Below are 22,022 nucleotides of genomic sequence, written 5' to 3' on the forward strand. Positions count from 1 at the left end.
AGAATGGGTACAATACAGTACAGCTCAATACACACAATTGTTAAGGGGATGCAGACCAGAGAAAGACTTTTGCCTTGTTTACATCAGGGTCCCCCATTTTCAATTAATCATAACATATATGAAATAAAAAAATTAAAAAAAATGTAATCAAATTTAATTTATTACCTTTTTTCAACTGCAAAGTAAAACTTTGTCAATATGTTTTATCTAATAAAATAAAGTTCAGTCTGTTCATCTCACTTCAATAATGTTTATTGCAGAACATGGTATTTTCTCAAGCAGACAGATGTAAACACTGTAATCTGTGTTGCATGTACCTGACAAACTGAACTTGTATTTTATATATTTGTATTACAGTCATATTCCAACTTAACTGAATGCACATGTGTGTGTGTGGACTGCTGTACTATTACAGGACTGAAATGAACAATGCAACTTCCTTATACAAATATATATTTTAAATTTTTAATTTTTTTATGAATAATTAAATATCAATATTGCAGGAAATTAGTATTGAAACCGTTTTAAATATTCAGAATCGATATGTATAGAAACATCGATATTTTTGACAACACTACCGCAATCCCGCGGTGTGTCAAGATACCCGCCGCCGCGGATGGAGAACAGACAACCGCGACAACCGTGGTAAAAAAATAAATAAATGGGGCGTCATCATTTAACACTTAGTGCCACGGACGCGTTTTGTTGTTAGTTCATGCCGCCAGTTGAATGCCAGCAACGCCATATAGAGTTTGTTTGTCGTATTTTTTTTTATTCATCAATTGAGCCTCACGCTAGTGCTGCAGACTCTCTCTGAGCTCCATTGGGAAAATACCGCCCCCTATCGTCTCTCCCTGTGTAACTGCACCCCATTGGATTAGACTGATGGGGGGGGTGGGGGGGGGTCCAGCCTCCTCATTTAACTTTTCCGGCGAGGCATCTGAAGAGACCCAAGTGATCGCCGAGCCGGAAAACGCGTGGAATACATATTTACAGTACCCAACGCTGAATAAACGCGATCGATATTTGGAATGGCGATCAGGAATTGGAATAATCTTTTTGGAGAACATCTGATCTGAGGTAAGCAATTTATTTGACCAGTCTTGCGGTAATCGGATCTGTTTTGACCTATATATCAGCGTGTGCCCCATATGTGTGTGTGTGTGTGTGTGTGCGCGCGCTGATCAGGAAATGAGAGAATATATTTTTCAGATCGCTTATATAGCGTGCATAAGTACACATATATACTATCGATAATCTAGCGTTTATTTGAAAACGATTCATAAATAGGCCGAAAAATTACAACGTTTTTTGTGTATGCCAGAATATTTCAGTAAATGCCGTTTATCACGGAATCTATATATTTTCCTGAAAAACGAGGGCTTTTCAAAATGCTATAAAACGGAAATGCACCGATTAAAAAAACAATCCGTTTCGACAATGTTGACTGCAAACAAGTCATTGATAAACGACGGGCAGATTAGACACATAGCCATAATTTAAGACAGAGATTATGCGTTCACAATGCTATCATTGAAGTGGGTGCTGGCATTCAACCACGTTTTACCATGTTAACAAGTGGCAACCAAAGTGTTAATGACGAGATTGCCTCGTCCGTCCGTTTTCCAGTAGCATGAGCTAACTTCACGTTTCCATACAGTTTACAACTCACAGACGAAATCAGGAATTATTTTCATATCCCGGACTCGAGCCCCCAATGTATACCTTTTCCTGTATTAATCTGAACCGCAGTAGAGTACAGGGGAGCGTCCTCCTACTCCTGGGCCGAAGTGCCGGTTATGTAACTTGCTTGTTATAACTAGCCGGACTTCGGGGTAATTCCCTTAGTAATGGGGTGACAGTAGACCAGAAAACCGTTCTCAAGGACTGGGCATTAATTTCCATTTGCAGCTCTCTATTCTTAATATTATTGACTAACCTTACACGCAAATTAAGTGCTGCCTCTCTCTACCGTCCCCGATACACTCGGGACTACATTAACGTTTGCCTACTCTCACTTAACGTTAGTTAAAGTTATAGCTATTATGATCTGTACTGTCAACTGGATAACGTTAGCTTTGTTTGCAAACGTTAGTTAACGTTCGCTATCTATAACGTTAGCTAGTTTCCCCCCCATGAACAATGACAAGTTGTGATATTGTTATTGACTAACGTTACACGCAAATTAAGTGCTGCCTCTCTACCGTTCCCGCTACACGCTGACTACATCGTTTCCCTAATCCCTACTCTCACTTCGTTAACGTTATCATAGATATTATGATCTGTAATGTCAACTGGATAATGTTAGCTTTGTTTGCAAACGTTAGTTAACGTTAGCTATAGGCTAGCTATTGGCTAGTTTCCCCCAATGATGAACAATGACACAAGTTGTGATATTTAACTAGCTATGTATGTGCATTCAAATTCACTAATGTTAAAATAGTGTTATAATATAATAAAATGTGTTAAAGGAGCAGGCAACACCCTAATCTACTTTTATGACATTTCAGAATGTTGAGGGACAAATGGATAGATTATCAAACATGTTAACTTTCGGGACTCCTACAACCTTAGAATTTTTTCTAAGCACGATCGTGGGTAAACTCGCATGTCTTAACCCTTTGGTTGCCGAAAACGGAGATCTACGTTTCTGTGGCCCAGTGCTTGAGTGCCGGAAACGGAGATCTACATTTCTGTTTCGGTATTTATTTTATTCGCTATTGCCATTCATAATTCATCGGGGCAGCCTGTGCATGCTCTACTGAATGAGTCTGAGATCGCAGACGGTCAATACCGGCGCCTTGCGTCCGCTATTGCACTCTATTTGAAATGATGTAGTTTGTTTTCTGGGCCGAGCTGAGCCGTGCAGGGGCGGGGGTCAAAATTCTCCGGCAAGACAAGCGCTTACAACGATGCATCAACTAGGCTGCCCCCCCTCGTTCATATGCAATGCTGGATAACGTGGGACGGTCTACCACGACCAGTACTTGGAATGGCGATCAGATAATTGGATAATCTTTTTTGCATTACATCAGAGACAAGGTAAGGACTATATATTACCAATCTTGTGTTGATCCGATATTTTGATCCCGCGATTGAAGCCTGTCTGTGTGGAATGTGTGTGTGCTGTGTCCCGTTGGTCATCATCACGGCACGGATGGGCGCCCCGCTCTAAACCACATTTCATGCTTGCATGAGGAAGGATAATACCGATAATCTAGCGTTGATTTCAGGATGATTCGATAATCAGGCGAAAAATGACAACGTGATAACTGGATTTCACTAAAGGGCTGTTTCCACGTCTTTTCCTGGGATTACTCAGAATCACCCAAACTATACTCATATTCACCACGGTTTGATTGATTGATTGAAAACTTTATTAACAGATTGCAGAATGGGTACAATACAGTACAGCTCAATACACACAATTGTTAAGGGGATGCAGACCAGAGAAAGACTTTCGTCTTGTTTACATCAGGGTCCCCCATTTTCAATTCATCTGGACATATATGACATACATGACATACAGATAGTCAGTACTGCTACATCTATACATTTATGACATACCAGATTTGCAAATACAGTACTGTTTGTGATACAGAAGGAGTCAGGAAAAGGGAGTATATACATTTGACGTAGAAACTGTACATTGGAGGAGGTTGGGTGGGGGGGGGGGTGGGTACACTGGGATATTGACAACCATACTGGGTAATCTACATCGGGGGGGGGGGGGGGGGGGGGGGGGCACACTGTATATACAAGCAAAACTGTACATTGAGGGGGGGGGGGGGGGAGACACTGTACAAACAAACAAAATTGTACATTGGACTATTGACAAAACCATACTAGGTAAATGACTGTACATTGGAGGGGGTTGGGTTAGGATATTTACAGGGGCCAGTGTTGAATTGCAGTCTCCCGTAGGTGTCCCTTGAGAGAGGTTTTGAAAGTGGGTAGTGATCCACATTCCTTTACAGCTTTGGGTAGGGCGTTCCACATAGATGTGGCATAATTGCGAAACGTGTTTAGTCCCTTATTTGAGCCGAATCTGGGTTAACATGATTTGTGGAGCTCCCTCTGTGTGTGATCGTGGTATTCACTGACCTTTGGGAAGTATTTTGACATGTACATGGGTACCTTGGTCGTGTAGTGTATCTTGTAGACCAGGCCCATTGCAAGTTGCTGTACTCTGTCGCTACTCTAAGCCATCCTAGGTTGTCAAAGTGGGCAGGGGTGAGGTGGGTTCTAGGAGTAAGGTCAAGCAGTAGTATAAAACGGAAATGTACGGATGAAAAGATTATCAGTTTTTTTTGCATGTTGACTGGAAGAAACTCACTGACAATCGACAATGTTATTAGATCCATAGCTATACTATTAATATAGTTTTTAGCACTGCAAACACGCCATTCTCTCCATTGAATAGAACGCTGGCACTGAAGGCCCACAGTGCCTGCTGCCTGGCAATCAAAGTGTTAGTAATAAAAAAACATCCCACAGTGATTAGCCACACATACAACCACGGTGAGAAAAGTCATACCGCGACAGCCCTACTCTGCGCCACCCACAGCTAACATTAATGTGTTTAGGATAAAAAAAATTCATTATATTTTGACATATTTCTTTACGTCAATCGTTTTGTAACAGCATTGTCAATCGTTTGTAACAGCATTTGGCCCAGTGCTTTGATTGCCTAGAGATGTAATGCCTACACAGACTTTTCTGTACACTAGAGGGCAGCATCATTTAAGGTTTTGAGTTGTGCTGTTGTGTTGAGCTGCAGCCTCTGAATGCATCAATTCAGCAGTCAACCAATGAGGTTAGAACACTGAGACGTTGCTGGGAGATGTTTCTAACTGCATCAGAACTAACTGGCAGACATATGACATGAGTTATAAGCAGTAAAATGTCTATACATCATTACAATTATATATATATATTATTAATTTACATTTACATTTAGTCATGTAGCTGCTGCTTTTAACCAAGCGACTTACAAATTGTGAACAACAAGTCAGAGGATGGGTACACTCTTGAGCTAAGGGTCAGTGGCAGTGTTCGTCAAATAGTATCGAGTGAGTGTTACACTCTGAGTGCATAGTACTTAGACAGTAGATAGTAGTAAGGTACATAATAGTAAAAAGACAGTAAGAAGGTGTTTTTTCTTTCTTACTTTTTAAATGTCAGATATTGTTTGAAGAAGTGTGTTTTAACCTCATAATAATCATTGTTAGTTATAATTCATAATCATCATTATGAATCAATGATATATGTTGATTTTTTTGGAACAGTCAAATTGGTCTAACAATTCACGCAAATTCATGTAAATCACAGCTAACTTTGCCATAATGCCATTACAGGTTTATGACCTAATGGTTGTTTTAAAGGTTGATAGCTATAACAGATATAATGTCTAAAGTAGCTATGCCACCTTGAAACGTCCACTTTTTCTAGTATCATGTGATTTTGTAGGCGAAAAATCGAGTATCAGATTTGCTCATTGAATTCACACCTGTCCCTTTGTGTCCAATCCTTTCAAAATGCTTATACAAACAAACGTTTTTTGTGTTGTGTTTCTTTCTTGGGGGGTGGGGGGGTGAAGCAGGGGTGAATATGTGTATTACTATTAGAGAGAGAGAGAGAGGAGAGAGAGAGAAGAGAGAGAGAGAGAGAGAGAGAGAGAGAGAGAGAGAGAGAGAGAGAGAGAGAGAGAGAGAGAGAGAGAGAGAGAGAGAGAGAGAGAGAGAGAGAGAGAGAGAGAGAGAGAGAGAGAGAGAGAGAGAGAGAGAGAAGAGAGGAGAGAGGAGAGAGAGAGAGAGAGAGAGAGAGAGAGAGAGAGAGAGAGAGAGAGAGAGAGAGATGATAGAGGATAAAGAGTGAGTTGCACCAGTACAGCCAACTCTACTCTGCTGCCAAAAGCTTTTAGGGGATTAAGACGAAATGGTCTCATCTCATTGGAAATCCCTCAGTGTTTTCTTCATGATATGCTGTTAAGAGGGTCTCATTGCAAAGTCCATCACAGTATTTGATTTCACACTTAAAGCAGGCAACAGCTACACTATTGAAGCTGTCCAGTGAAAACCTTGTAAGACCCAATTTCCTCTTAAAAAGAAAAAGGTTGTTTATTTAGGTTATTGTCTTATTGCACTTGATTTGAGAGCTTTTATCTGCTGATTACATTGTCCCCCCCCCCTGACTTCTTGGATGGGAAGGTTTTCACCTGATGGTAGCTGCACTGTGCTTCATTTTGATTTGGTTTGCCTGTCAGTTGTAGTGCCAACAGCTTAAGGCTCATCATGTTCTGTGGCTCCGTCACTGGGATGAGTTTCCGTTGCCACGGAAGCAGGAGGGAATCATCCCCCTTCATGTGGCGTTTCCTCTTTGCAAATGAGAGGAGCAGAGTTTTGTTTGCAAGATGTAGGCTAAACCTGTAGCATGAGCATCCACTATCATATTCGACTCAAATTACATTGACTGAATTGTTTTCAGTGTGCCAGCTTGCGAACGAATTAACGCACACCGCTTGCGTACACATACACATGCGCGTGCACATGCGTACACACACACACACACACACACACACACACACACACACACACACACACACACACACACACACACACACACACACACACACACACACACACACACACAGCCATACTCCATTCAGCTTATTCAAAATTAATGCTGTGTGGAGAAAGTGTACCAAGAGACCAGTGTGTCCAAACATCAGGAAGCTACAACAGACATGGGGAGCCATCCGTCTCGCTCTGCGACTCCTCTACAAATACAATCAAACACACAAAAAATAAAAACACAATCTCTGATCTTTCATATCCCCCCAGAGGTTTTGTTAGCTCTACTGTACCAATTCACTTCCTGGTGACCACATGTTCGTCTGATCAGGAAATTACACACCAACGCCACCGGCATGTTCGCAGTGGTGCATGGCTGATATATTGGAGGCTAAGTTGCCCAAGAGACCTTCTCACGGGGGACATTTTTCTGGCTGCTCCCAATGTGAGGAACAAATCGTGAAGTGCTTTCGATAAACGCGCTATATAAAGCGGCATTACCATTTACTGTAGGACTATTAAGTCATTCAGCACCAGCTATTAGACGGGGCCCGTCATAGCAAGGCCACACTTTAAAAGATAGGAGTTTGTAGAGCTTCAAGCTAGAGCCTTGTTTGTAGAGCTATAACTATTCTATATTATAGCTATGGATACAATACTATGGCCCATTTGACATCACCTATCTATCGTTCAATATGTGAAAAATAATAAAATTGTCCATCCATACGTTCTTGTGTTATACCGTGGTGAATATAAGTATGGTTTTAGAGCGGTCTGGGGTAATTCCCGAAATGCTGAGTTATAGCCTTATACGTCAATTCTACTATAAACGTTGCCGTTTCTTGCCTGTACACGCTACTATTCCCAAATCAAATCTATGTCATAGGTATTATGTTTCATCATGAATGCATGAAAGGGGGGTGGGGGTCGTTTCTGATTATCTGATTGCCAGTAACGGCATTCGTATTGAACACTAAAAACGCTTATCAGCCCGATCGGTATAAAAGCATTGCACGATCAAGCTAAAATTGACGTCAGATAGTCCTTACCTGTGATCGGGAGTATTCCAAAAATAATATTCCAATTGTTTGATCGCCATCTGGTACATCCGATATCCATTTGGTCCACGGCATAACCCACCACAACATGGATTGGGGATATTTGACGCGCTCAATGGAACCGGGAGAACCGCTCCACTCGCCCAACAAGGAAAAGTAAGCCCGGAGACATTTGGCCGTTACACAGGCCAAGATACAAGGTTACAAAGGGTGCTCGATACCGCCGTCTAGCTGGATACGGCCGGTATTGCACTTTGGCGATCTCAGACTCATTCCCTATGGTAACACCAAGGTCCTGGATGAATAATGAATACAAATATTGAATAAAGGAATAAACGACTAAAACCCGAGAAATCTCAGGTCTGGCGCCCAACCGCTGGCGAGTTAACCCGACTTATCTCGGGTTTGGCCTCCATTGAGTTAATGGAACACACCAACTTTTAGGGAAATTAGCTTATTTGCCATCTACCCTGGTATGGAGTTAGACAAGCAGATACATACCATTTTCTTCTCTGTGCATGCATTAGGCTTAGGGAACAGCCGCACCGTTAGCCTAGCTTAGCGTCATTCACTGGAAGTAGGTGTGCCAGTGTAGCCTAGTTCCCAACAGTCACGAAATCCACTCCAAATACAACTCCAAATCGTTCCTGTAAACATGTTGTGACCGGCTGTGTATTTACCACGTGAAAAGAATATTTAATAAAAAATTTGACATTTTCATTTTCTAAGCAGATATATAAAAATGTTTGCCGAACCACTGCTGCCTGGGCACAGTGATTTCATCACCTCAAAAGCCCTGTTGTTTTTTGAAAAATGGTTAACCGTCTGTAGTGTGGTAGTGAAAGGGTTAACCCTTTGTCGTGTGGCAGTGAAAGGGTCAACCTTCTGTATTTTTGCAGTGAAAGGGTTAACCCTTTGGTAGTGTGGTAGTGAAAGGGTTAACCCCACATGCAGCATCAAGGACAACATGACTGGTAAAGGAAAAGACAGACGGGAAAAAAAGGCACTGTGCATGTGTTATACCCCAATTTGTCACAGGTCATGATGCCATATGACGGCAGTAGAAGTAGAAATCCCCTGATAAAGTACACTCATACAGTAGTATTCATAGTAGTGTGAGTCATTCATAGTAGTCTGAGTCACACAGAAAATCGCCTTGATTGTAGGCAACGACGACTCGGTTATCTTGCCGATTTGGAAATGAGCCTTTTAAGTCTTGTCAGTTTCTATTTCATTATAAATATCTTTCTTACAAGGATAACAAGCTAGCCAAGCAATATTGTGCATACTGTTCCTCCTCTTCTGATGTTATTAATTAATTAATTAAACTGGACTTGAGTAAGTCTTTATTCGTAGCATGCAGTCATGCAGCAAACACACACATGCGATGGGCGACACATAGGAAACACATGCATTTTTTTTGGGTCGCCGATTACATTTTCTCTCTGCGCTTGACCCATCCCGTCGTCCTTTCCCCCAAGGGCAACCGGGAGCAGACATGGGTTGCGGTGTGGGGCCGCGCCCGGGGACCAATCCAAGTGCTCCTGTCCGTCTTTGTCAGGGACGTGACAACATTAGTAATCTCTCTCTGCATGTTTTTCCATTGGGTTTATCTCTTTTTCCGCTTGCGAGCACAGGGAGAACATGCAAAATCCACTTAGAAAGGCCCGGGGAATACCCCACCTGGGTTATCTGGAAACCCGGCAACCTGGTCCCCAAGTGGGAATCGAACCCAGGACCTTCTTGCTGGATTCTGAGGTCACAGAGAACCTCTCAGTTCTATCCTCGAATGACCGTGGTTCAATCACGTGAATTTCCTTACATGGAGAGAATTTAACCTGACTTGCCACTACATTGACAAAACAGATCCAGGTTGTGTGATTTACAGGACCTCCAGCCTCATTGCTCTCAAGCCCAATCATTACCCCTGCAGCGTCTGCGGTCCCTGGTGCGTAGTTACATTCTTCAGGAGGCATCTGCAAGCTGCCTCTGCAGCTCTTGCGCTCGCCATCTCGGCAGAGGTATAAATTGGGATTTGACGCAATAAGTGTAACGGCTGATGGAGGCGGTGGATCCCACAATCGCAAGCGGCTTCATCTAAGTGCAAGGGACAATAGACTACAAAGTAGAAGACGAGAGAGGAGAGGACTCTGGGAAAGTGCAAACTCTCCATTCAGATTTGTACTTGCCATTATGGAAGTGTGTTCCTTACAAAGATTATAGTCGTTTCAGCATCATGACGGATATTGTATTTACCATTGTATAAACCACCCATTGTATGAATGAAAAAGCCATGTGTCACCATGGTACTGTTGTATTTAAAGGGGCACTTCACCTAAAAACAAAGCTGATTTATTTTTCACATAATCTCACACACATCCAAAAATGGCAAACAGTGTTACACATATTCATTTAGTTTTGATGGCTATCAAGAGTAAACAAGTTTGAATATGGTGCACCAGTGATGCCATCGGGGACATTGAATCCTTGCGCTGCGTTAATTACAGCTCAATGAGATGATAAAAGGTAGCAGTCCCTATGAGACGAGGTATTGTTATCTTTTCCATCTACATCGTTTCAAGGGCACTGCAACCGTAATTGATGGTGGGGGTGGGGGTGGGGGGGGGGGCGCACACATCACTCATTCACGTCTCCCTCCCGGGTTCTCCTCGCAGGTCTGGGTATCGAACAGGCGTCTCTGACCATTACGGCGTGCACTGCTGCCTCCGCTGGAAGACACCCCGGCTCATATCAAGGTCACTGCATACTGTATAGGCTTTTATTGATGGAGGTGTGACAAGTGGCAGTAAGGCTGACACTTGCACAATTGCTCAAGTATGCTCATATATACATGTACACACACACACACACACACACACACACACACACACACACACACACACACACACACACACACACACACACACACACACACACACACACACACACACGCATAATAGCCAAAATGGTGCAGCATGTGTCCGTGTGACCCATTATGCTGAGCATCACTGCTGTGTTTGTCTGTGTGTACTTGCGTGTGTGTGTGTGTGTGTGTGTGTGTGTGTGTGTGTGTGTGTGTGTGTTGCAAGGAAGGGTCCTTCGCCAAGCGATGAATGACCATCTGTTTCATCCTTGGTAGCCTTATACTCACACTGAGAAACAGGGGGAGAGAGAGAGAAACAGAGAGAGAAAGAGAAAAAGAGAGAGGGTGGGAATAGAGGACAGGGGGGATAGGAGAGAGAGAGATAGATAGATAGATAGATAGAGGATGGGAGTAGAGGGCAAGATAGAGGGAAGAGGATGAGAGAGAGAGACGGAGAGAGAGAAAGAGAGAGAGATGGATGAATGTGTTCCCGCTAACTGTTTCACACCCAGAGAGGACCCCTGAGAAGAAGAACTAATGTGTTCAGAGTCCCACAGAGTCAGCATCCACCCGCATTATGACCATTCCCACGCATGCAGGAAGCTTATTGTGTGTGTGTGGCCCCCTCTCATCTGCAAAATGGCTCAGAAGTGCCCCCATACCATAAGCTGTGATACTGTTCTGTTCTGTTCTCTCATCCTCCCTCTCCTCTCCTATTCTCTCCTTTCCTCTTCTCTTCCTTCTCTTCTCTTCTCTTCTCTTCTCTTCTCTTCTCTTCTCTTCTCTTCTCTTCTCTTCTCTTCTCTTCTCTTCTCTTCTCTTCTCTTCTCTTCTCTTCTCTTCTCTTCTCTCTTATCCTCTTCTCCTTTCCTCTCACCTCCTCTTCTCTTCTCTCCCCCTCTCTTCTCTCATCTCCTCTCCCCTTATCTTCTCTCATCTTTTCTTCTTTCTTCTCTTCCCCTCTCCACTATTCTCTCCTCTCCTCGCTTCTCCTCCTCTCTTATCTTCTCCTCTCTTCTCTCATTTGCTCTCTTCTCCCCTCTTCTCTTCTCTTCTCTTTTGTGCTGTGCTGTTCTGTTCTGTTCTCCTCTCTTCTCCTCTCTTCTCTTCTCTTATCCTCTCTTCTCTTCTCCTCCTCTCCTTATCTTCTCTCTTCCCCTCTCTTCTCTCCTCTCTTCTCTTCCCTTCTCTCCTATCTTCTCTTCTCTTTTCTTCTCTTCTTTAATAAAAGTTATTTTCAGTGTCTCCAGTCGGTCCATCAAGTCTCTTGTTTCTCTCTGTTCCGCTTTGATCTGCTTCTCCCACGCAGGGAGGAGGGTGATCTGGCTCTGATGAGTCACTTTCATCAACCACATACAACACACACATGCAGTGATGTATAAAGTACAAAAATGAAGATATCATAGTTTAAAGTCACCCATAAGAAAATCACTTGAGTAAAAGTCTTAAAGTAGCTCACATTAGATGAACTTAAGTGTCACAATTTATTTGGTGGTAAAATGTACCGTACTTTTCGGACTATAAGCCGCGGCTTTTTCCCCCATTTTTCGACCCTGCGGCTTATATAACGGTGCGGCTTATATGTGGACAAAACCCGAAAATCGAAATATTGCTTTTTTTACTGCATTTGAAATGTTATTTATCTGTTCCCTTATTTACTTAATACAACTTGTAAATGAGTTAATTCTTGTTATTTGTCCGACAGTATTGTGTCCCAATGGGAGTCATTCTCTGTAGAGGTGGGAGTCATTCTCTGTAGAGGTGGGAACTTAAAGCTCAATATAAGAACGGCCATGCACCACCACCCACAGAATCGAGAAAGAGCAATCAATCTGTCAATCCTTTCCGTGTCCGGGCCGGGTGAGGTTTCCCGTGTTGAGTCAAATTAAGCCGCACGCTCCACTCCTTACATATGGTAATTAAACATTAAAACACATGCGGCTTATAGTCCAGTGCGGCTTATATATGTACATATCATTCAATTTAGCTGCTGCGGCTTATAGTCAGGTGCGGCTTATAGTGCGAAAAGTACGGTACTTCAAAAGTAAAAGTACAAAGTAACAAAACAGCCAGAAATAGTTTTTTCTTCCTCTCCAACCTTTATTAAATGTAGTGGAGTTAAAGTATCACCTTTTTCCCTTTTTAATGTAGTGGAGTAAAAGTGAAAGTTACAAAAAATTATGGACAAAAAGTACCTTTACTTTGTTAGGGATTGTAATGCGACCCCAATTGCACGACACAGACAGGTAATCAGAGTTAGCCAAAACAAGGGCATAATTTATTCACAACAAAAAAGCGGCACTGTCCCTTTAAGGGAGAACTCAAAATACACAGGTGAATCTTCTAGAGTCCATGAATGAAATTAAAGTTCTGAGTCTGGTCCTGTTCAGACTCACCAGAACACTTGCCGACGGGCAACACAGCAAACGGGGTCCATGAAAACGGAGTGAGAAACATAGGCATCCTCCCGTGGAAGCCTAGAAAGCGATAACGATGCCTCACACCACAGAACACTGCCGACGTGCAACTCAGCAAACGGGACCCACGGAAACGGAGTGAGATCATAGGAATCCTCTCGTGGAAGCATAGAGCACGATGACGATGTCTCACACCAGGAACGAGGCCCACGGAGAGAGAGTTGGAGGCAGTAGATGGCACGACGTCTCACCCTAGAGACGCGGCGGTAGATGGTAGCAGCGGAAGGCACGACGTCTCCCAGTGAGAACATAGGAAATCCTCCCATGGGATTATAGAGAGCGAAGACGATGTTTCACCAGGAGCGCGGCGGTTGATGGTAGGATACAGAACGACCTGGCAAGGAGTGGAAGGCAACCAGCAGTACTAGCCATATAGCTCTGATAGGCATATAGCCAATGTCTAATCAATGTCTATACAATGTTCAATGTTCATTGGTTGTGACTCTCCATCAGGGTTAATCAGGACTGTCTGCGGTAAGTCGGTCAGGAAGTCTCAGCCATTCTTTCTCAGGTTTCTTTACGCCGTTTCCTCTTGTAGTTCTTTCTCTTGGAAATCTTGTTTTTCCATGGTGCATTTCAAGTCGTCTTCTCCAACACTCTTGTCCTCAGCAGGTCTTTGCAGAGTAGAGCTACGCTTTGGGAGATGCACTTCTATGCTGCCGTCTTCTTCCTCTTCCTCTGCTTCATTCTCTAAGGAGCTGCAGTCGTGCACATCATCTGGTTTCCCAGTACACTCTTCATCTGTGGAATCATCTGATGCCTCTCTCTCATCATCATTTTCCTCGTCTTCATCAGGTGTACATGTAGCAGAGTTAATGGTTGGTTTTGCTGGTGCTGTTTCAGGTTCTTCTTGCATTTCATTTGCAGCACTCTCCTCCACAGCTGTCACACTGTATTTCTCCTTTTCAATGTCTGACACAGCGATTTCCTCTGTCACTGCTTCTTCTTCTGTGGAAACAGACTTTAAACAATAATTTTCATAGAAATTGCTTCGAACAGTGTCAACTGCTTCAGCTGAGAATGCTTCGGTGTTGTCCTCTGCAGACTTTAGTAGGGCATAACTGGTACGTGCAAGTTGATAATGTCCATCACTTTTCATAGCAGAGTTCGACATAATTTCCACAAATCTTTTGTCTTCAACAGACATCTTCTTCTTTTCCTCATATTTCCTTTCTGGGAAATCATGGTTGCATCTTTTGGCTTCGTTGTAACCCTTCTTGTGGTTTGTATACCGACAACTTCTTACAAGATCTTTTGCCTGGCCTTCGGTAAACTGTTCGAGGAAGAAAAGGCGGTCTTTGTAGTTGTCAGTTTTCTCTTCAATTGAATGCTCAAAGACTCGGATGAATGACAGGTATTGTAGTGGATCTCCTTTAAACATGGGTATCTGGCTGGTAGGAAGTAATGAATGACGTTGTTCTTTTATTAGCATTTCAGTTATTTTGTTCTGCCTTTTCATCACCTTTGCCAGGATGCTGCTTCCGCCAGTGGCGTTGCGCAATATGTCGGGACCCCCCCGCAGGGTCAGACCATAAATCAATAATAAAGTTAGAAAATGTTGCGCGCTCCACGCGAGGTCCATCCTATGATAGCCTACCCTAATGTCCAGCTCACCCTCCGCCTATGCAGGCTCTGACACTACTTGCAGTTTCAGTAAATCCTCGTAATTACAATGACCCATAATCTCGTGCCATGTCTGAATATCGGGACTGGCCGTCCCACTACAGCTACACACATCATTATTATCATTTGATTTTATTACGGATCCCCATTAGCTGGTGCCATGGCAACCAGCTAGTCTTCCTGGGGTCCACACAAAAAAACATACAAAAACAATTATTGCAAAACAGCAGGGACGTGCACAGGACTTTAGAGGGGCAGGTGCTCAAAGGCTGAAAAGGGCACTACACTTGTGTGTATATATTAACCGAGCGTGCATAGCGCGCAAGCGCAATTTTTAAGGGCCCTTTTCGGGCGGGGGGCCCCCTTTTTATGCTTTTTGGGGGGTTTTGGTGATCAAATATTGAATATTGAACTATAATAATCAGTGCAGGAGCTCACTTATCCTTGAAAGACACTTTTATCACTGACTTAAAAGGCCCATACATCTCCATAAATGTTCAGGGGGGAGGGAATAAGTGCTTACCCTACAGACCCCAAGAAGTGAAAGTGAAAAGATATGATACTCACCATTGTGTCCTGTATGATAGGGTGGGTTGGCCTTCTCTTGCAGAAAGGCGCAACAAACACTGGTATTTATTTATTTTTAAAGCCCTTATTGGTAAACAACCTGTTTATATCTCCTCACTGTTAAATTGGAATATTGGAACCTATTCAACTCGATCGAATGACTGGATGGTTCTTAGGGTTCCTCAGATTTGTTCTGAGCTAGGGAAGTCAGCCTTTTCCTTTGATGCCTCTAACTCATGGAATGTCCTTCAACTCACGCTAAAATTGGAGGTTCTCCCTTCCCTTGGAATGTTTAAATGTATGATTTCAGACCATTGTGTGACTACCTGTAACTGTTTTAGTTGATATTTTAAAATTATTTTTAAACGTTTTTAATTTGTTTTACTCTGGTGTTTAAATTTCTGTGAATATTGTTTTTATTATGTACTGTACAATCGTCGTTTCTGTAAATGAGGGAAACCTCAGATGCTTACGATTTTAAATAAAGGTTGAAATGAAAAAGTGCTGTATATTCTGTATTGTTTAATATAAATGCATTTTTTATTCCAATCCCGATTTGTATTTGAGATTCCCAAATCCCATCGGACTTGACTTCTTCGTGTCCCTCAATGAGTGTAATACCAGCATTCAACAGCGGTTTCTATCATCATCATCATCACCACCCACGCTATGCATAAAATATATAGGTCCGCGGAGAGGCACGCTGAGGAGGCCGTGCAAACTGCAATGGAATATGGGGCATCTCTCTCTCTTTACCTAATATTTTGATTCTATCCTGACATTTTTCAGTTGGAAGGGCAGTCTAAATGCGTAACTGTAAAAAAATAAAAATATTTCCAAAAAGGGCACTTTTTTGATGAGGCTCAAAAAGGCAGGTGCTCAGGCACCCCTTGGCCTCTATGTGTGCACGTGCCTGCAAAACAGAATTATTAAAAGTCAGTACTCAACATACAATACACAATGAAACTAACAATTAAGATGGCTAAAATTACATGCAAGCAAAGAAACAGAAAACAAAAAAACAAAACAAAACAAAATACTAAATACAGTGTTAAATACAATTTAATATTGTTTTTAAAATTGAATCTTTTTAATAATTGCTTTTAGAATGCTCATCAATGTTACGAAAACATCAATTTCACCATACATTTAAAAAGAAAAAAACACACACAAAGTAATCAGAAGACGTTTTGGATAACATGGCTGCAGCTACACTCATGCATGACATATATTAATTTCCTTCCGGATTATGGCTCCTTTGAGTTTCTTTTTGAAACTGTCCTTGTTTTCCGTCCGTATAATATGTAATGGGATCCTATTCCAGTATGTTATGGCTCTATACATTGCAGTTTTCTTCAGAGCGTTGGTTCTAGGCAGAGGTAGTGTTAGGGTTTGAAACCGACCTCAAACGCACGGCACAGACAGGTAGTTCAGAGTTAGCCAAATACTAGGGCGTATTTATTTTCAGAGTCAAAAAGGAGCAAGTAACAATCTTGAAACAAAGGGAGACTGCCTTCAGCAGAGTTATCTGCGGCTCTGCAGATCCTCTTGGTGTTCGAGGTGGGGAAACGGTATTGACGCTGAAGATACTCCCAGCTTCAACTTGAGGTGGAAAAGAGAGAGAGAGAGAGAGGTAAATAACAGTCCACATCACACAGAGGCAGCGCGGTCTCCTCCTCCCTTGCTGAGTCCAGAACAAACAAAACGATATCTTCAGTGTTCACCACAACACACAATTTAGCTGAGGGTCAGTGCAAAACAAAAACGATAAACTTCTGTGTCTCTTCTAAACACACACCCCAGCTGAGTCCAGTGCAAGCAAATGATAATCTTCAGTGTCTCCTTTAACACACAACTTAGCTGAGTCAAGTGTAAGCAAAAATAGAACTCTTCAGTGTTCTTCAAAACACACAAAACAGAATCGTCCAAAAAAGGGTTTGGTTCAAACTCACCAGAGCGCAAGAGTAAAGCGGGTAAACGAGGCGCAGCTCAAAACGGGGGGACAAGGTCTTCGCCAGCGGCAATCCACAGATGTCCTGGAGGGAGAGTAGACGAGGCACAGCAACGGGGAACAACAGGCAGAAACAGAAGTATACAAAACGACCCGACATCGATTGAAGGGAAGTCCCAGTATAAAAAGCCTCTGGGGCGCTAATCAAAAATGACAGGTGCGCGCTGGAATTGATACTTGCTCCAAAAGCGTGTGGCGGGGAATGCACCATTCAACACCTTAAAGGAGCGGAGCGTGTGGCGGGGAATGCATCAATCAACACAGTACCTTAAGAAGCCTGTGGCGAGGGAGCTCCAGTAGCTCACCGCATATCTCGGCGCTATTTCTGCGTCGGGGAAAACCGTGCTCGTCACGGATCTGGTGGACACGAGTTCGATTCCCGGACCCGCCGTCATTTATCAGAATGTCTTCCCCTGCTCTACATCCCGTTTCAACCTGTTTCTGTCGGTCATGCTTGACCAGAAAAGCGATAAACGCAAAAAAAAAAGGTAAAAAAAAAAAAAGAAAATAAGCCTGTGGCGGGGAATGAACCAATCCTCACAGTACCCCCCCCTCCACGGGAGCCACCCGGCGACCCACTCGGCCCCGGCCTGCCCGGACGGGACCGAAGGAAGCCGGCGATCAGGGGCACCGGAGAGGGGGACAAAGACAGAGGCCCGGAGAGGGGGACCGGAGACGGGGACAGAGGACCGGCGAGGGAGGCCGGAGACGGGGACTGGGACCCGGTGAGGGGGCTGGACGGCACCTGAAGACACTGGGCATGACAGGAGGGGCTCCACCCCCTGATGGTGCCGGAGGACCAGGCGATGTGGGGCTCATGCAGCGCGAGCCAGGGCCGACCCAGGACTACCGGGACAAGAGGGGATCTGGTAATGAAAAACTGGAGTCTCTCAACGTGGTTACCAGCCACGGTGAGGAGGACAGGACAGGTGCGTTGAGTGATGTCAGCCAGGCGGCGATGATCCAGCGCGAAGACCTCCAAGGGCCTCTCGAGGTCCTCAAGCGGAATGTTGGCCCGGGTGGCAAACTCAACGTCCAGGAAACTCCCATCAGCACCAGAGTCAATGAGTGCACCCACCGTCGCCCGCTGGTCCGCCCAGGCTAGGGTGATGCTCGTCAGACGGTTAGGTGGTGCACGGGTGTGGGAACAGGAAAAACGGCTCACCAGGATCTCCCGGGGTCCCGGCGAGCCTGGTCTTCTTGGCCGGGTAGGGCAATTGGAGACACGGTGTCCATCCCGGCCGCAGTAGAGGCAAAGGCCGGACCTGAGCCTGGACTCCCGTTCGGCCGGGCTAAGGCGGGTGCGTCCCAGCTGCATAGGTTCCTCCTCGGTCACAGCCCGGGAGGGAAAAAATCCACAAGTCACGGAGGGGGCAGGACGGTCAGCAGAACGGTCCCGAGGACGGGGGGTCTGGGGAACGTCTGGGGGTCCTAGTCGTGCTCGCTCACGCCTTCTCTCCCGGAGGCGTCCGTAGATGCGGATAGCGAGGCTGATCAGGCCCTCGAGAGAATCGGGCTCCTCTTGGGTCGCGAGCTGGTCCCTTACTGCGTCGTTGAGCCCCCTCAGGAAGGTGAGACGAAGCGATTGATCGTTCCAACCGCTCTCCGTTGCGGCCAGTCTGAACTCCAGCGCGTAGTCTCTGACACTGCCACTGTCCTGCCGGAAGGTGCCCAACCAAGCTCCTGGGTCCTGGCCACGAGCTGGGTGGTGGAAAACCCTTCGGAGCTCTGCCACGAAGTCTGGGTAGGAGAAACAAAAATCGGCCCTCATAGCCCAGGAAGCAGTGACCCACTGTGCTGCTCGGCCCGTGAGCAGGTTAGTCATGTAGGCTACTCGGGCTCTCTCTGACGAAAAACGGCTGGGTTGATGAAGGAAGACCAACTCACACTGCATGATGAATGTGGCACAATCCTCGAAGTTACCCTCGAACAGACGTGGTTCGGAGAGACGGGGCTCCCGAGGTGCGAGGTCTGCCGCGGGTGGTGAGCTGGCTGAGACTCCTGGGACAGGTGGGGTTAAAAGCAGAGTGTTTAATGCTGTACTGAGAGCCTCTAGCTGGTGCAGAACAACAGCCTGCTGATACCCCTGGGTAGTCTGCTGGGTGGCCAGAGTGTCAATGGCATCCAGAATAAGCTGGACCTCGGCCTGGAGGTCCTGTAAAGCAGCCGCAGCCGCACCCAACTGTTGGGTGTGGTCGTTGACCAACACGATCTGGACCGCCAACGCTGCCCTGACCCTGTCTGTGTCGGCTGAGGTCGTCATGGTCGGGTCGTAATGTTAGGTTTTGAAACCGACCTCAAACGCACGGCACAGACAGGTAGTTCAGAGTTAGCCAAATACTAGGGCGTATTTATTTTCAGAGTCAAAAAGGAGCAAGTAACAATCTTGAAACAAAGGGAGACTGCCTTCAGCAGAGTTATCTGCGGCTCTGCAGATCCTCTTGGTGTTCGAGGTGGGGAAACGGTATTGACGCTGAAGTGGCTCTGCAGATACTCCCAGCTTCAACTCGAGGTGGAAAAGAGAGAGAGAGAGAGAGGTAAATAACAGTCCACATCATCCAGAACAAACAAAACGATATCTTCAGTGTTCACCACAACACACAATTTAGCTGAGGGTCAGTGCAAGCAAATGATAATCTTCAGTGTCTCCTTTAACACACAACTTAGCTGAGTCAAGTGTAAGCAAAAATAGAACTCTTCAGTGTTCTTCAAAACACACAAAACAGAATCGTCCAAAAAAGGGTTTCGTTCAAACTCACCAAAGCGCAAGAGTAAAGCGGGTAAACGAGGCGCAGCTCAAAACGGGGGACAAGGTCTTCGCCAGCGGCAATCCACAGATGTCCTGGAGGGAGAGTAGACGAGGCACAGCAACGGGGAACAACAGGCAGAAACAGAAGTATACAAAACGACCCGACATCGATTGAAGGGAAGTCCCAGTATAAAAAGCCTCTGGGGCGCTAATCAAAAACTATGACAGGTGCGCGCTGGAATTGATACTTGCTCCAAAAGCGTGTGGCGGGGAATGCACCAATCAACACAGCACCTTAAAGGAGCGGAGCGTGTGGCGGGGAATGCATCAATCAACACAGTACCTTAAAGGAGCGGAGCGTGTGGCGGGGAACGGACCAATCATCACAGTACCTTAAGAAGCCTGTGGCGGGGAATGAACCAATCCTCACAGGTAGGGTGAATCGACTACTTGAAGCATGTCTGGTATTATGGTCATGTCTATCATTGGTGGATAAAAGCATAGAATACAATTGAGTGGGTTTACCCAAGGTACAAATGTTCTTTAAAAACCTAATCAAACTGCATGCTAGTCTCTCGTCCACCCTCATCCACGACAGTCTAGCATGCATTCCCTCCACACTATTCCTTATAGAACAGTGAAGAGTGAGTCGGGCAGCTCTATTTTGAGTGAGCTGGAGTTTACTAAGCTCTTGCTTTGACGCGCTAGACCAAATTGCTGGGCAGTAGTCAAGATGGGACAAGACTAAAGATTGTACTACCATTTTAATTGTTGTATTCGTTAGGAGGTAGGCATTTATTCTTATTATGGAGATGTTTCTACTCATCCTGGTAACCATGTTATTAATCTGGGTAGACCAAAGTAGTGCCTCGTCAATAGTTACACCCAACAATTTGGCCTCCTTCACTTGTTCAATACCAGCGTCTTGTAATGAGAGACTCAGTCTATGCTCCGACCTTAAGGCATATTTAGAGCCGAGTATAAGACATTTTGTTTTTTCTACATTTAATTTTAGTCTGTTTTCAGTTATCCAATTCGAAATAATAAATAATTCACTCTGAAGTATCTTATTCACTTGTTCTGTGCTCTCAGCGGATGCATATATAGTTGTATCATCAGCATAAATCGCTGTACCTGCACTTTCCAATACATAAGGCATATCATTTACAAATATAGAGTAAAGGAGGGGTCCAAGACAACTTCCTTGGGGAATACCACACTGGAGTGTTACCATATTTGACATGGAACCATTAAATATAACACATTGTTGTATATTAGACAAGTAGCTTCTCATCCATTCCATGGCAGTGTCTTCAAACCCATATGTGTGTAATTTCAATAATAATAGGTCATGATCTATGATGTCGAAAGCCGCACTGAAATCCAAGAGCTCTTTACATGGCTCTTTACAGTTCTTTGGTAGTGGAGTTACTTTGGCTATTTTCCAAGGCTGAGGAAAGACCCTCTCTTCAAAACATAAATTAAATATATGTGATAGTGGCTTAGCCACAAATTTTGCAGACATTTGTAGCAGTTTTCCATTCAGATTATCAGCACCGCAAGGTTTATCTGGTTTAAGTGCTAGGAGGAGCTTTTCAATATCATTTGGACTTGTGCTCCTGAATTTAAATCGGCATTTCTTGTCATACATTATATGTTTTTTAATTACAGAGTCTGACAGCTTACCACTCATTGGCAACATTTGATTTCTAATTGTGTTTACCTTGGAAACAAAGTAGTTGTTGAAATGGGTTGCAATGTCAAATGGTTTAGTGATGAATATACCATCTGACTCAATAAATGATGGCGTTTTGCCCATTTTATTTCTACCCATAGCTTCATTCAATGTTTTCCATAGTCTCTTACTGTCCCCTTTACACTCCTCCAATCTGGTTTGATAATAATGTTTTTTCTTCTGCCTATTCATTTTGGTTATTTTGTTTCTCAATGAGCGGTAAACTTTCCAATCTTCTGGATTCTCTAATGCAATAGCTACTTTTTTCAGTCGGTCTCTTTCTTTCATGCCGTTTTTCAATTCAGGATCCAGCCAGGGTGTTTTGATTGCTCTGACGGAGAGCTTCTTTACAGGAGCGTGTTTGTCA

The sequence above is a fragment of the Notolepis coatsorum genome, assembly GCF_963971535.1.
Source record: "Notolepis coatsorum genome assembly, chromosome: 4".
Classification (NCBI taxonomy): domain Eukaryota; kingdom Metazoa; phylum Chordata; class Actinopteri; order Aulopiformes; family Paralepididae; genus Notolepis; species Notolepis coatsorum.